The sequence below is a fragment of the Vicugna pacos genome, chromosome 21, assembly GCF_048564905.1.
Source record: "Vicugna pacos chromosome 21, VicPac4, whole genome shotgun sequence".
Classification (NCBI taxonomy): Eukaryota; Metazoa; Chordata; class Mammalia; order Artiodactyla; family Camelidae; genus Vicugna; species Vicugna pacos.
This window is the reverse complement of record NC_133007.1, coordinates 7,713,190-7,729,294: the sequence shown is the minus strand read 5'-3', so window position 1 is coordinate 7,729,294 and position 16,105 is coordinate 7,713,190. Positions and strand designations below refer to the sequence as shown.

General features: G+C 47.6%; 1 protein-coding gene across 4 annotated transcripts in view; it reads left to right on the top strand.

The window, feature by feature from the left end:
- LOC102528545 (protein FAM163A) overlaps positions 1-16,105 on the top strand; it is a 59,986-nt gene that overhangs the window by 537 nt on the left and 43,344 nt on the right. Inside the window, exon 2 of one of the 4 annotated variants that reach the window (XM_072946023.1) lies at positions 9,169-9,252. The exons of 2 other annotated variants lie outside the window; for them this stretch is intronic. The gene's annotated coding sequence lies outside the window, so the exon portion shown is untranslated. Of the gene's footprint in view, position 1; positions 100-9,168; positions 9,253-16,105 lie in introns of those variants that run through there. One more of the 4 variants, XM_072946021.1, reaches the window with a different exon arrangement.

Genomic DNA, 16,105 nt, shown 5'->3' with positions numbered 1-16,105 from the left:
CGGACGCGGCTGCTGCGCCTGGGCGCGCGCGAGCTCCCGGGGACCATGCGGCGGCCCGGGCCCGCGACACGGCTGGCCGCGCGGGCTGGCCGGGCGCGCGTGAGTGCAGGGGCAGCGGGGCCGGGGCTGAGCGCTCGGGGCGGGTGCGAGCGGCCCGTCAGTGCGGCCGGGTGGGTCGGCGCGCGCGGGCGCCTCCGGGCCAGCCGTGCAATTTGGGCTCGGTTTCCTGGTGGTTTTCCTGAACTTTAACAAAATAAGGCGGGCGGGGGTGCGTTGGCGGCGCGGGGTCGGCCTCTCTGCTCCAGGGACAGGGAAACCGGGCTCTCACCCGGGCCGCTGTTCGCTCCCTCCCGAGGCCCCAGGCCCGGCGTCCCGCACCCCATCCCGGGCGCCGGCCACATCGAAGCTCCACTCAGCGGCCCGGAGGAGGGTTTGGCCGCAGTGAGCGGGAAGCAGTGTCAGGTGAGCGCCACGTTGTGCTGCTCGAGTCCCGCTCTCCTGGAGTCTGGCTGGGGTGGGCGCTGTGTGCCCCGCGCGGCGCCCCGGGGACCGCTTGCAAGGGGGCTTCCTCGCTGCTCTGCGCCTCCGAAGGCAGCGAGGGAGGGCGGGGGTGAAGATCTGTCTTCTCTGTCAGTGCTCTTGGGCTATTTACACCAGCCGTGTTTTTCTGTCTCTGGGCATTGGTTTTTTCTGGGTGGAACTGTGGAGCCCTGGAAGTTTGCTCTAACTAGTTTGACATCGCGGGGATTAGGGTGGAGGGGGGTGGCAGGTGTCCAGAACGCAGGCTGGGGCCCCTCAGTCAGCTGAGGCACGTTCTCCTGTCATTTCCAGTCTGCCCAGCTGCGGACTCTCCCCCAGCCCCAGAACACACTCATGGCCTGGCTGGAGGGCCCGCGTTGTGGGGAAGGGGCTTCTCACCGGCAGGGATGGGGGTCCGATTCTGAGGAGGCAGCAGTGTAACTGGCAGGGATTGACTTTTACACAATCTGATCCCTGTGCCCTGTCCAGAACCTCCTATGTCTGGGCCAGACTCACGTTTTACACCTGTGAGAGACAAACGGATGGGGACTTCAGATCCTGCATGTTGACTTTGCCTGAGATTCGCTGGGATCCGGACCCTTTGGATGGCGGGGTGGAAGGCAGCTTTCTTTCTGTACTAAGGAAATACTTGAAAGTATATGCAGATCTTGCCCCTTTCCTTCAAACTGACAGAGGTGGACCAAGGGGAAGAAAGAGCAGAGGCACATTTTCTGAAAGCAATTATGATTTCTCAGACCTCTCCCCGGAGTTTCCAGCTCCAGTGCCTGAAAGGATCTAACCAGGTAGGGGGTCATGTTAACTCCCAGGGAGGAACTGAAATGTGGCTTCCCACCGTTCAGCCTGGGCATCAGGCAAATCAGCAACAGAGCTCTCCTCACAGTTTCCCCACTATCCAAAGTGGCATGGCTCTAATTTCTGCCACCCTGGAGGATGAAATGAGACAGGAACATGTGTGAATGGGAAAAGCCTCTGAAGTTCTTTGGGGTTGTGGGGTGCGTTATAAGCATTGATAGTTGTGAGCATCACTGGCATTCCTGCCAGAACTAGAAATCTGTATTTAGTGACCTCATCAAACACAGTGCTTGGGGTAGGTAAGATGGCCTCCAGCGCTGATGAGAGCAAGTCCTGCATGTTTTGCCCAAGGATCTCTGTTTTGTGTCTAACTTGCCTGTCTGTAATTGGAAATGAGCTCTGCTTAGACCAGAGCCCTCGTCTGAATACAGACATCATCTGGCTGCAGAGGAGCCTGGCACAGAAACAGCCCGCCCCTCCCCCAGAGGCCCGGGGTGGGATGTTAGTGATACCTCCTGCTAACTTTGCAAGGAGGCTGGGGTGGCTTAAAAGAGGAGTTGGGAATCCTCTGCATGGCCACTTAACAAAAGAGCCATTCGGTCCTGGCGGGGCTGTTCCAGGTCCTGTCAATTGTGAAAGGTTCCCTGAGGTTTAGAGTCTGACTTGATGATTATTAACACTAATGGAAGCTGCTGCTATCTAAGTACCTTCTATGTACCAGAGATAAGGCTTTGCAAAATCAATATTATGATCCCCGTATTTCATGTGATACTGAATTTGGGAGAGGTTAAATAATTTGCGAAGACCAAAAAGCTACTCAGTGGCAGAGCTGTGCTTGGAACCCAGGTCTGTCTGATTCCAAATACTCCTTCCACAGGGCCAGTCTCCTCCCATTAAGAACAGACACACATGTGGAAGCTGAAAATCTAGAACACTATGAATAAAGACTGTTATTTGTAGGTCCAAGGGATGTTTGTGACCCCATTAGACTGCAGGGAAAGTGTTGGCCTGATAAAACTGGCTGCTCTGTATTGCCTCACGGACTCACTCATTTACTTCATACACACAGGATTGATTTCTTCAATCTGTGAAGTGCAAACTGCAATGACATATTTACTTACCTTTCAATTAGCAAACATCAAAAAGACTGATAAACTGTTGTTAAGGTTCTAGAAAAACAAGCACTTTCGTATATTGCTAGTCAGAGAGTAAACTGGCACGACCCCTTTGGAGGGCATTTTTAGAAACATCTATCCAAACTAGAAATGCCCACGTGCTGTGACCCAGTGATTTCTCTTTTAGGAGGCTAATTTGCCACTGCTCTTGCTTATGCCCACCAAGATATACGTATATTGTAGCATTGCTTTAACTATGAAAGAACAGCTTACGTGCTCATCAAAGGTGGACTTGTCAAATCTCTTGTGTTGCTTTTGGATAGTCAAATACTGTCCTGTTCACCCATTTAAATAAATTTAGGAAGCTTACTGTATAACTGATATAGAAAAATTTCCAAGATATAAGGCTAAGTGGAAGACGTGCAGAGAGTGTTTATAATATGCTGCTCTTCATGATATAAAAGAGAAGGAAGAAGGCGCGTTCCAAGAGATGTGCTTGCATACGCGTAACTATAGACAAAGCCTAATGATAGCTGTGGCCTCCAGGGAGAGCGGACCTGTAAACCCTTTTGTACATTTTCAGTTTTGAACATGTGAATGCTTTAACTATTAAAAAAAAATCCTCTTTCCTTGCCCCTTGCCTGACATGTTCCCTCAAGCTCTTCTCCCGCTGAACAGTGTGGGACAACACCCCGTTCCTTTCAGATTGTTTGAGATGCTCCCTTTGGGATAAAAGCAGAAAGGCTCGAGACCACCTCTAGGCTCTGGGCTGTCCAGAATTCCTTTAACTGTGCAAGTTTTTCTTGGAAAGCTGGGGTGTCTTTAGACACCTCTCTGAGGCAGATAGGCAAGATATGATCCTCCAGCCTTGAACACAACATGAAGAAATAGAAACTTTCTTTTTATTGCCCTACTGTTCCACAGTGCAGAATCAAACATCAGGGACTGGGTAGCATTAGGTAAGGGAGCAGGAGGGACACTGTTGGAGGACATCAGAGAGGGCAGAAAAGGTCTTTTTCTGGTGTTGCTTTTGGATCATAGAAAGGGCAGGATGGAAGATATGCTTGAAATAAAAGACTTGAAAATTGTTCTGGAGTCTAGGGCTGTATTGCCCCAGAGGAGAAAGGAAGGTTATCGATGCTGCATCAATCAGTGTGCCCCTCAGTGCCCCTTCGGGTGCTCCCCATATGTACAGTTGCCCAATTCAGCTCCCCTCTCCCCCCACCATGCAGCCTGGAAGCCACTGGGTGCTTGAAGGCGATAGGGGCAGGTACAGCTGCCTTCCCTTCTTCAGCTAGGACAGGCTGTTGAATAGCAGGAGCAGTGGAAGAAAGACTTGCTTCCAATCACATGAGAAGGGGCCCCACCAACACTATTAGGTGGGAAACCTTCATTAGGAGCTTTCTCTGTTCCAGTTACTCTGCTAAGTGCTCTGCCTGCATTATCTCATTTTACCTCTTGATGAGGTGCTTATGAGAACCCAGGCTCTTTGCTGTCAAGCAGCAACACCCTTCTGCTCTCCTTTCAATGACTTTTCCGTTCTCTGCACAGCAGCCTGCAACGCAGGCACAGAGGCTTCGCAGAGGTGCTCACGACTCCGTTTGGGTTATAACAGCATGTGGCTGAGCATTCCGTGCTTTGATGGATGAGCTGGAATCTTTGCAGGCTGGTTAGGCTTGTATAAGGCATGGTTCAGGGACAAAGCAGTCAGCGCTGTTGGTTTGGGTTCCCATCTTTCTTGCTTCTGTCTCTGTATGTGCATTAGGGCTGGGCTGAGTGGCCTGCGAGTGTGAGGTTCCCCAGGGACGGAGGGAGGGGGAGGGGTTGTCTCTGCTTTGGTCTAGATGCCAGTGGTGTAGAGGGGCTGTGAGGATGTGCTTGGGAGGCCCTATGTCTGCATCCAAGGAGGAAGGTGACAGGGTGTCCCTGAGCTCCAGGTCTGTGCTGGGAGCCTGTCTGCTGTTTGGGGGGAAAAAACCCAAAAACAAAAAGCAAAACAGCCTGAGTGCTGAAAGCCTTTCCTATTGCAAAGCTTTCTTCTCCCACGCAGCTCACTGGCTAGGGCTCACCTTTGGCTCTCAATCCACTTCAAAAAGAAACAGCTTGAATTTTTCTCCAAATAAATTCTGGAGCACACAGGCAGCTGCTCCTTCTGCGTGCTGCTGTTGCCGACAGGGGTGAGAGTGGGAAGCTGAGCTGGGCCCTCAGCTAAGGCTCCCAAGACCTAGCCAGAAGGGGGGATGTCGGATACCCAACTATCTCTTTAAAAAGTCACCGTATGATACACACAAAAAATGATACTTACATGCACACTAGTAGTGGATGATCAGCCTACCACACTTCAATTCAGAAAATGTCTATTGTTCGAGGCACTGGAAGACAGAAAGGTGAGCGAGGCCTGGTCCCTGGGCTGGAGTTGCCCGCAGGGCAGTGTCAGAGAGGAACACCCACATTGTCAGCAGGACTCTGCAGACTGAGGACGTGCTTGCCGAATCAGGTACAGGCGCCATGCTGTCACGTGCCGGGGGTGGGGAAGGTGAATCAGGCTGGCCCCAGTCATTCTGGCCAATTACGAAGGTCTTTTTGGAGAAGGTGATTTTCGAACTGAGCCTTCAAGTGTAGGTATGGTTTTGATAGACAAGCGCAGGAGAAGGGGCAGAAGTGGCCAAGAGAACAGCTCGGGCGAAGGCATAGGGCTACGATAGACTATGTGCGGTGTTTAAAGATGCACTAGCGTCAGTAATGTCATTATTTACCCAGCTTCTGCCCCCGACATGATACATAGCAGTTTTAGATACTTACAGAATAAAACTTTGTATCCCCATGAAACAGGCAATCACTATGATTTTTGTTTTGTTTTGTTTTGTTTTCATGGTAAAATCAACTGGGCTTGCTGATGGCTTAGACATTAGAAGTTTAAGTCCACAGGGACAAGACCTGTAAAACTGGTCTTGGTTTATATCAGATTCATTTTACTTTTAAAAGTAACAGCAGATGGTATTTTACATAAGTAAAATCTACATTTCTGTTGTATCAAAACACTGTGTCACTGAGTGTTTCAGTGGGGAGGCAGCAGAGCATAGGAGGAAGAGGACTGAGGATGAGGATTCAGCTTCTGTCTCGCTATTTAATTCCTTTATTTATTCCTCATTCGTTAATTCCCGCATTCCACAAACATGATCCTTGTGCCTGGGCCACATGCTGGGCTCCCTAGGGGGAGAGAGAGAGAAAGAAGGAAAAGCCACAGTCCCTCTTCCCTCCAGGAACTTGCAGAATATGAAAGATCGTGGGAAAGGTTGTGAACACCATAGTAAAAATAGGGACAAAGGGCTATGTGAACACATAATATTTTCTCAGTAAGTGCTGGTTGCTAAAATGAATAACCAACATGATCAACAGTACCAGACACCACCAAGAGAGCAAATCAGAGACATTTCTCCTGAGCCTCAAATACTTGTTCATGTCGTAAAACCCATGGGAATCATGGTTCTCTTTGGAGAACACCACGAAATATTTATATATTAAGGTGGCCGAATGTACAGTTTTGAACTAAACCAGGGAACCTCCTCTGCCAGATTCTATCTACCACAGACACAGAATAGTAGGTGTCATGTTTTGAGAAAACTTTCTGAGACAAAAACTTTAAATTGAGAATATTTGCCAGCTCATTTTTTCCCCCTGTGAATTGGGGAAAGACTGCCAGGTTTCTATTTTAGTGCAGGGAACCCTCCGTCCAGCTGGTAGAACAGGAGGGCTCCACAGGAGCGCAGTTTTGGCAGTTTGAAGGTTGTTGATGACTTTAACAAGGGCAATTTCAGAGGAGTGATGAGGACAGAAGCTAGTTAGTGTTGGGCTGAAAAGAGAAGATCGCATTTTCAAGACGTCCACAAGAATTTATTGAAGTGTCACTGGGGATACAATCTCGAGGGGGGAAAAAAGACAAAACAATCAAAGCTCCAGCCCTCATGGAGCTTGAAGTCATTCAAGGGAAACAAATTTGTCACAAGGGAAATGTGAAGTGACACTGTGACAAAGGCTAGAAAGTAGAGGTACATTGGACACCATAAAAGGGTTTAATGGGAGATCTGGGGCCATTCAGGGAGAACTGGGGAGGTCATCCTGGGGAGTGATGATTGAGCTGAAGCCTGAAGAGTGAGTAGCAGCCACGGAGGTGAGGGGACTTTAGGAGCTGGGAGAGGACCATCTTGGAACTGGGAAAGGCCATGGCTACAGAGAACATGGCATTTTGAGACCCCAAAGGCCAGTGGACTTGGGTGCAGAGAATGAGAAGGAGAAACACATACAATGAGCAGGAGTGGTAGAAAGGAGTTAGGATGTACAGAGCCTTATCGGCCACAGTAAGGGTTTCAATGTCGATTCTATAGTAGTGAGTAGTCACTGAAGTACTTAGGCAGGAGGGCGACATAGTCAGACTCTCCATTTCAAAGAGATCACGCTGGTTGTATACTGGGGACAGCCTGTTTGAGGTAGTCAAGAGTATGTCCAGGCAAAGGACCTAAATAGACATTTCTCCAAAGAAGACATACAGGTGGCCAACAGGCACGTGAAAAGATGCTCAGCGTCGCTAATTATTAGAGAAATGCAGATCAAAACCACAATGAGGTTTCACCTCACATCAGTCAGAATGGCCGTCATCATAAAAGTCTACAAATAATAAATGCTGGAGAGGGTGTGGAGAAAAGGAAACCCTCCTACACAGTTGGTGGGAATGTAAATGGGTGCAGCAGCTATGGAGGACAGTATGGAGGTTCCTTAAAAAGACTGAAAATAAACTTACCATATGGTCCAGCAATGTCACTCCTGGGCATATATCTGGAAAAGATGAAAACTCTACTTTGAAAAGATACATGTACTTCAGTGTTCATAGCACTATTTATAATAGCCGAGACACGGAAGCAACCTAAATGTTCACCAACAGATGAATGGATAAAGAAGATGTGGTGTATATATACACACACACACACACATACATATACATACACACAATGGAATATCACTCAGCCATAAAGGAAAATGAAATAATGCTATTTGCAGCAACATGGATGGACCTAGAGATTATCATAGTAAGTGAAGTAAATCAGACAGAGAAAGACAAATATTGTATATCACTTATATGTAGAATTTTAAAAATAGTACAAATTAAGTTATTTACAAAACAAAAACAGACTCACAGACATAGGAAACAAACTTATGGTTACCAAGGGGGGAAAGGGTAGGGGAGGGATAAATTAGAAGTGGGGGGTTAACAGATACACACTAGTATATTTAAAATTGATAAACAGGGACCTACTGTATAGCACAGGGAACTATATCCATATCTTGTAATAGCCTATAAGGGAAATGAATCTGAAAAAGCAGCCTGCCATTTTAATTTTTATCCTCACTGTCAGTGGCTAGCACAGTGCTGAACACATAATTGGCTTTAGTATGAAATAGTCGTCAATACTCCTAGACAGTTAGTAGCTAAGAAGTAGATGGTCACCTCTCCCTCTGCCACTTGCATCACATCTCATCTCTGAGGCACCAAGCTCTTTCTTCTCTAAGCACTTGGGAGCTTTTCTACTACTTAATGCTGAGGGATTTGTATGTGGTGCTTAGACAGGGCAGATTCTATTAGGGGATTTAATCATATGGGCAGGGCACTGGGCCAGGGTGAAAAGAGAAGAGGTTCAATTAATTCAAGAGCCCAATCTCTCTGACCTCATTCATATGCAGAGAACAGGGCATCTGTGGAACTCATTCCTTCATTCATTTCATAATGTCTATTGAAGCCAACTTTGCACCAGGCCTGCATCCGGGGCTGAGGTACAGGGATGAATAGGAACGGTTCCTGCTCTCGTGGTATTAATCTGATAAGGTCGGTGTTGTAATGACTGTATCACATGATGGGAGCACAGGAGAAAGAGCCCCTAGCTGTGCCCGGGCTAGGCAGGGAATGCTTTCCAGAGCAGGTAGTGTTTGACCTGGAACTGAAGATGAGCATCTTTGCAGATAAGATGGGAAACAGACAAGAAGGGAAACAGACAAGAAAGGAATGTCTTTGCAGACAAGGAGGGGAGTCTTCTGGGCCTTGCAGGCAGAGGGAAGCTCAGGAGACTCAAGAGATGACAGGAGGAACTGGAAAACGCACATAATCCAGTAATGTCAGAACAGGAAATGTTAGGTTATGGAGATGAGATGAGATACTGGACAGAGGCTGGCATGCTGCCTCCCAGGATAAGGATGTTGACTTCACCCTGTAAGAGATATGGAGCTACTGCAGATTTTTGAATAGAGGCAGAGTGATTGGTCAGGACACAGTGGTGGTAATCTAAGTGAGGGTTGACCAGAGAACAGTTTCAGTGATACAGGTCCAAGGTATGGCCATGGTAGTGGATGAGTGAAATGAAATTAAAAGCCACTGACGTTAAGGAAGTCATGGAAATTCGAGACTAGGGGCTAGAGAGGTCATCTTCTGCATGTTGAAACTTTCTAGGATCACGATAAAACCTTAGATGATGGGGAGACAACCGCTAAAGTCCTCCATGACTGAGGGACCATCAGTGATGGGGCAAGGGGTAAAGTAAAGAATAATCAAATAGCATGGACCTCAAAGGAATAAGGATTTTTTCCAAGATAATGGAAATAAAACACTCTTGACTCTACTTCTGGAAAGCAGAATACACTCATGAAAGATTTTTAACTGTTGCTTGTTTCCAAGGTGAGGCAGCCACCACCAAACAGCACGTATTTGCAAGATGCCAAGCCACTGAGCACTGCTCAAGGACACTGTACAGCTTTACAGGTGGGTACCCACAGATTCAAGATCTCAGAAATCAACTGAGAACCCACGAAGACTCCACAAGCCGTGATGTTGTCCTTGGTGGAGTCCCTTTTCATGAACCATTTCCAGCCTCTGCTGAGGTCTCGCTGATACTGAGCATGTCCTCTCACTATGGCAAAGGAGTTGGGCAAACAGCACCCCTCAGCTCAGGATGCTAATGGTTCAACACCTGCCTTCTCTTGGCAGATGGGTTTCATTGCTGACTCACTTCTCTGTTGGGCACCCACTCTGCACCCAGTGCTGGCTGGGCACACTGAAGGATTCAGAAAACTACCAGACATGATCCATGCCCTCAAGGACCTCCTAGGCTAATTAGAAAAGCTGGACTGGTACACTAGGAATAGTGAGAGGCAATAAATTCCTTGTCCGGTTTAACGGGTAGGTGGCTGGGTACAGTCGGGAAAGGAGGTAAGTGTATTGCAACTATCTAGTCAAGAGTTCAGAGGGATGGAAGAGAGAGAACAAGGAATCTGAAATGACTTTCAGACTTTTGGATGAGGGGAGGAGGCCTGGGAAGTGGTGGTGCCCAGAGAGACAGGAAGTACAATAGGGGAGATACTTGGAGGGGAGGTGAAGCGCTCTGATTTGGGAATGGAGAGTTTGTAGACGTCTTTTTGTGGATGCAGGTGTGGGACTCAATTGTCTATGCTGACACAATGGAAAGTTCTGAGTGTGTATTAAGGGTAAGTGCTTTAACAAAGGGAAAAAATAGTTAATGAGGAGCCAAATGAAGACAATCGTAGTCAAAGGATGGAGAAGGGACAAACTCTAAAATGTTTAAGAGAAAAATGGATAAGATTTGGTGATTGATCAGATGGGAGGGGAGAGATGGAGGGAGGAGACTGGGATGACTCGCAAGTTACTGGGCATGTGGACTGGTGGATGGTGGTACCACTAATTAGGAAGAGGAATGCAGGAGGGAAAGAACTTTGCAGAGAAAAGCAGGTAAAATGATAAGTTCTATTCAGAACATTTGAATTGGAGATTCCTGTGGGATTGCTAAGTATGCATTGTCGAGGAGTCACTCGGTGGTGCAAGTCTAAAACTCAAGGAGAGTGCAGCCCAGATATATAGCTTTGGGACTCATCCATAAACACATGAGTGCCGAAGGCAGGCATGGTGGGCCAAGGAGGGAACCTTGGAAGAGACTCATGTTTATAAGGGAAGTGGTCTAGAAGAGACAGTCAAAGGAGCAATAGTCAGGACTATGTGAGTTAAAACCAGGTGAGGTAATAGCATGAATGGTTGAAGAGGAGAAAATTTAAAGGATAAAGATTGAGTGGTAGGCGTATTTTCAAATAGGAGTGAGTAGTCAACAGTAGATTATTTGGTGGGCAAGTGGGGGTCACTGAAGACCTATGTCAGAGCAATTTCAGAGTAGAGTGGGAGTTGGAAACCGGATTTCAGTGAGTTCAGAGTGGATACATTGTGAGAAAATAGAGAAGCAAGTATACACAAACATTGGAGAAGTTTTGCTATGAATGGGCAGAGAAATGCAGCAATAGCTGGATGATTATTATGAGGATGGGGAGACAGCAAGTGTATACCTTTATTCCTAGTAGTTTTGTTGGGAAAGAGAAGTGAGATTATTGGGACAGTATCTTCAGTGGGACGTGAGGAGAAGCAACAGGTTGTTTGTAAGAGTGGAACAAACTTGATCAGGCCCGTAGATTGAGAGGTTAGAGCCAAGAGGAGAGGAGGGGAAGGTACAGCCAGAGAGAATATTCAGTGAAGCCTGGACTGGAAGGAGAGTGGGGAGGGGGCATCTAGACCACAAGTAGAGGATGGACTGATCAAGAAGAAGAGTCTTTCAGCCTTCTGAAAGAGGAAGAGGGAGGGAAGAGGATGAGGGTGGGGGTGATCCTGGGTAAGACTTTGGGTTAGGCGGGGAATGGGGGGAAAATCAAGTAGATCACCCTTGGTGGAGTCGGCAGCCTCCGTGATGGAGATGAGGTGCTGTGCTAAAAGCGAAGAGAATGGGGGTCCAGTGGAGGCGTGAAAAGAAAGGTGAAGGTTTAGAACAGTTCCTAAAGGGAATGGGAGTATTGTGGACTAAAGGCTTCTAGTGTTTCAGCCCAGACAGCTGAACAATGATGATCGTGCTGCATCAGAAATGGGAGTTGTTCAAGGGACAGTTGCGGGGAGAATGCTAAGGGTGTTGTGAGCATGTGAAATTCAGGGTGGTGGCAGGAAATCCATAAGAACAAGTCCTGCAGGTGCTGAGACTCTTGGTACACGGCTGCTAAAAGCCAGCATCCTCCAGCCTCCAGCCTCTGCTAACAGAGTTGTTTAGCCCAGCCCCTGGGCAGAATCTCTCCCCAGACAGAGGAGGTGGTGAAACCAAAGACAAGTTCAGGGGCGTGCTGTGGGAGGGTCTCTGAGCAGCAAGTGATACAGGCTCATGGATGGTGGTATTGTTACTGGATTCTTGATGCCTTGTTCATTGAGAGGTCATATGGGGAAAGGTAGGTTGGGCGAGAAACTTTTCTTGTAGCTTCCTCCCCTCCCCCCACCTTTTTGTCTCTATGAACAAAGCCTGGCTCAGGGAACATGCGCTCTGCCTTGGGAGAGATTGCTTGTTTGGATGTCAGAGCTTCCCTGAATCCAGATCATCTTCCCAAATGCTTCCCTACTGGCAGACAAATGGTAACTGTATCTTCTGGATCTTTCCGCATCTAAAAAAGGTATTTTACTGCAATATTTGAGGAGAGAAGCTTGCAGTTTCTCAGAAACAGGCTTTTAATGGTTTAGGAGAAACACAAGAGGAAAAAAAGTGAACGCCCCCCCCATCATACCTTCTCTGCACCCCATCTTCATATCTGCTTGTGCTTCCGGTGAGTTTGAGTAAGTGTGAAGGGCACAGGGATTACATGACTACGTAGACACTAGAAACAGTTCCTTCTTGTCCCTTTCCTTTCAACTCACTAGCTGCTTCATTCTGCTTCTGGCCTTCTGTCCACCTGTCCATCCGTTCAGGACTGACTTTTAGCAGGTATCTATTGGTAGGGCCATGCAAATTGTTAAGTTTTCACATACTTTCCAATCAGATGGTAAATAGTCACTTTCTGAAGTTCCTTGAGTCCTCCACCCCTGGGGCTGCTCCTGTCCCTCCACAAAGCCACCCAGACTTCCCCATAGTCGAGCAAGCAACGGGGTGATGCCTGGCACGCCAGGAGCCTCCTCTTTCCAGCTCCAGTGCTCTGGTGGGCATTGGTTCAGATGGGTCTTGATGGGCCTGACCAGTTATTCTTCCATACTGAGGCTTACTGTGTATCAGACATCGGGCCAAGCGCTGGAGATGCAGTGGTGAACGAGGCAGGCAAGGTCCTTGCCTTTGTGGGACCCATAGTCTAGAGCAGCGTTTCTTGATCTCGTCACTGTTGGGCCTGATGAATCCTTGTTGTGGGGTGGCTGCCCATGCACTGTACGATGTTCAGCATCCCTGGTTTCTACCCACTAGATGCTAGTAGCAATGACCCCCCCCCAACTTGTGACAACCAAAAATACGTCCAGACATTGCCAGATGTCCACTTGGGGGCAAAATACCACCACCCCTCATCACTGAAAGAATAAAAAGTATTATCAAACAATTGACCACAAAAATAAAAATGCAATTACCAAGAATAAAGATTCTCTGGGAAAAAAATAAGCATGTACCATGACAGACCATGAAAGGAGGCTTACTCTGGGTTTGATTATGAAGCAAGGCCTCACTGATGAAGCAACACTGACGCATAGGCCCACGGGGTGGGAAGGAGCCAGTCCCATGAGGAATGAGGGCTGAACAAAGGGCTTTTGCTGTTTGAAGAACAGAAAGAGGGCTCGTTGTCTGGGGCTTAGGAACCAGAGGGAAAAGTGGTGCAAACGAGACTGGAGAGGTAGGCAGGGGATTACATAGGGCCTTGTAAACCATGGTGTTCAAAGAATAATCCAAAGATTTCTGCAGTGTTTTAAGTAGGAGAGAAATATGTGCAGATTGATGTTTGAGGAGCATCATCTGTCTGCTGAGCTGCAGCCCACTGGGAAATGGTTGCAGTGGTCCAGGCTGGAGACTGCGGGTCACCTGGATCAGGGCAGAGGAGATGGAGGGATGCAGGTGCATGTGGGATTGGCCTTGCTTGTTCCTGATGCCTCACATATTTTGGTCCTGCCCAAAGGTTGACATTACTGGTTCTGGGACCACCTTTACTTTATTCAGTAGCATTTATTGAGTGCCCACTGTACACCCAACAAGTAAGACACTGACCCCGGCAGTAGACGCAATACGATGACAGAGTATGGAGGTGCCGTGATTCTATAAGCATGAGGTGTTGTGGAAGTCTGTGGAGGGGGAGCTTAGCCCAGCCTGGGGGAAAGACAAGAGTCAGGGGAGGACTGGAGGAAGCGACACTCAATTGATTTGTAAAAAATAACCAAGTGAAGTGGAGGAGAATGGGCATGCCAGGCCTAGCACGACCCAGCAGAGACCCAGAGGATGCAAACAGCATGGCAGGGCAGAAGCATTTATAAAAGCCAGGGCAAGGGCTGGTGAGAGGAGGCTGCAGGGTTGACAAGGGCCAGACCATGACAGCAAATGCAGCCGCTGGGTTTCAAGGGGTGACTGACAGCGTGGTGAAAACGGGAGCAGATGAGAGGCATGGGGTCTCCAGGTCGCAGTCTGGGCTCCTGCAGCGCATCGCCTCCTGCTACCAGAGGGTTCTTTCTGAAGTCTAGAACTGCTTAAAACCACTCAGGGTTCCAGCCATCTCGTACATCCCACGAGGTTCCCCACGGTAGCTCCTGTGTGTCCTCATCCCACTCTTCTCCTGCCACACCAAGTGCATTTACTTTTGCAAACCCACCACTCTCTTCTGTGCCATGTGCCCTCACTCATGCTGCTCCCTAAATCCTAAAAAGAGAAAATACAAGATTGTTCTCACAGTTAAAATAATATCAGCCGAAATGTTTACTAATCAGAGACTTCTTTAGAAAACCAGCAGCCACTTAAAATGATGTAGAAACACACATTACGTGAAAAGGTACACGTGATCTATGGTTAAATTATAAAGTGGCACGTATGTAGTGTAATCCTGGTAAGTGGATGTGTGGGTGTGGGTGTGGGTGTGTGTGTATGAAAGATCACTGAAATGTTAACAGGGTTTATCACCAAGCAAACAGAGTTGCAGGGGGTTTTAATTCTTACCTTTTGACTTAAATATTAAAAAAATATTCTGATACACAATTATTACTTTCATGATAAGAAACAAACAAAGATGCTCTAGGGGTCTGGTTGGCAGTGTTCCCAAGAATGACTGACCTCTGGCTGGTTACTCTGATGGCTCGTAGACAAAGCAGTATTTTTCTCCAGGAGGACTGCAAGCGAGACTAATTCATTAAGTGCTTTCAGGCCCGAAGATGACAGGAGCCAGGAAAGCATAAAGTCTTGTTACTACGACAGCGGGTAGCCTTGATGTCTGTGTGTTTATTTATTAACCGGACTTTATGTATCCATCCTCCCGCCAGTTCCAGGAGCTTCACAGCTGACTTTGATACAGATCAGATTCTCAAGAGGGTACAGCCCATCCGTCAGAATAAAGACAAGGCTGGCTTACCAGAGGATTAAAACAACAAGAACACTGTCCTAGGAAGCAAAATGAACTTGAAAGATACTGACTAGGGTCGGTGAGGTACTAGGAGAATAGAGGGTTGAGGAGCGAACTGGATTCTCAGGTCACTGTCTTTAAGCTAACAATTACTGAATGCTTTCTTCGTGCGGGCATCCAGTGTTGTCCTGTATACACTTTTCTGCCTTTAAACTTCACAACAGTTCTACGAGGAATCATTCCCATGTTAGAGCTGTTGAAACTGAGACTCGAAAAGAATGCAGAACTAGTTAATAAGAGCTGAGGTTTTAACACAGATGTTTCTTCAGTGACCACCCCATCCCGCCACGCATGTGTGTGCGCGTACACATACAACCCCCACCCCTTAATGGATGCTGCTTAAAGGTGGAGAGTTTTAAAGCTTGGAAAATGTTCTATTGATTCTGGCTTAGAAATTACGCAGCATGGAGTAGATGCCAAAAGCTCTTGTTGAATGGATGGGTAGATGGATGGATGAATGAACAAAGAAAGAATGATTTTTAAAAGGTCATGTAATCACACGAAGTCAGAGAGAAATAATCACATTAGAAACCTGTCTCATACGGTTTCTGCAAATGGATGTGGCCAGGATTCAATAGGTCTTTCTGTTCCCTACCCAAGACTTACAAGTATACGCCTGTGATGGGAGTAGGCAGCAGGGGACTCATTTTCCGAGTGCTGGGAGAACTGGGATCATGCTGGGTATGTGGGTCAGGCAGTCCTGTCACATCCTGGGGGAGGAGAGGTGCTAGCCTGGTCGAGTTCCCATGCACAAAGCTTAGATGTCTGCTGTTCCCTTTTGCAAACTGGTTACCAGGATCCTGCTGGGTCCTACCAGTTTGCCTGCATTGCTCTGTTCTCGTGGTCGAGGGACACAGAGGAGCAAGGAGGCCGAAACAGCACTGCTTCCTGGGCCACTTATGAGCAAAATGCTTTTTTTTTTTTCCAAAGTTGTATCAAACTGACAACCTTCCCTTGGCTCAAGTGAAGAGCTGTTTTTGTCCATGTGTGTGCTGTCAACTTTAGGAATGTTTGAGGTTGGTTATTGGATCAGCAAGTAAAAAATGAAAGAAGCTTTGGTTCACATCTTCTAGCCCCTTAGTCATCTTCCTTGCTGGGCACAGAAAGGCTCACCTGTTCCCTGTTCCAGCCCTGCGTTAGTCAGCCAGCAACAGGAATGAAGGCCGTGGTGT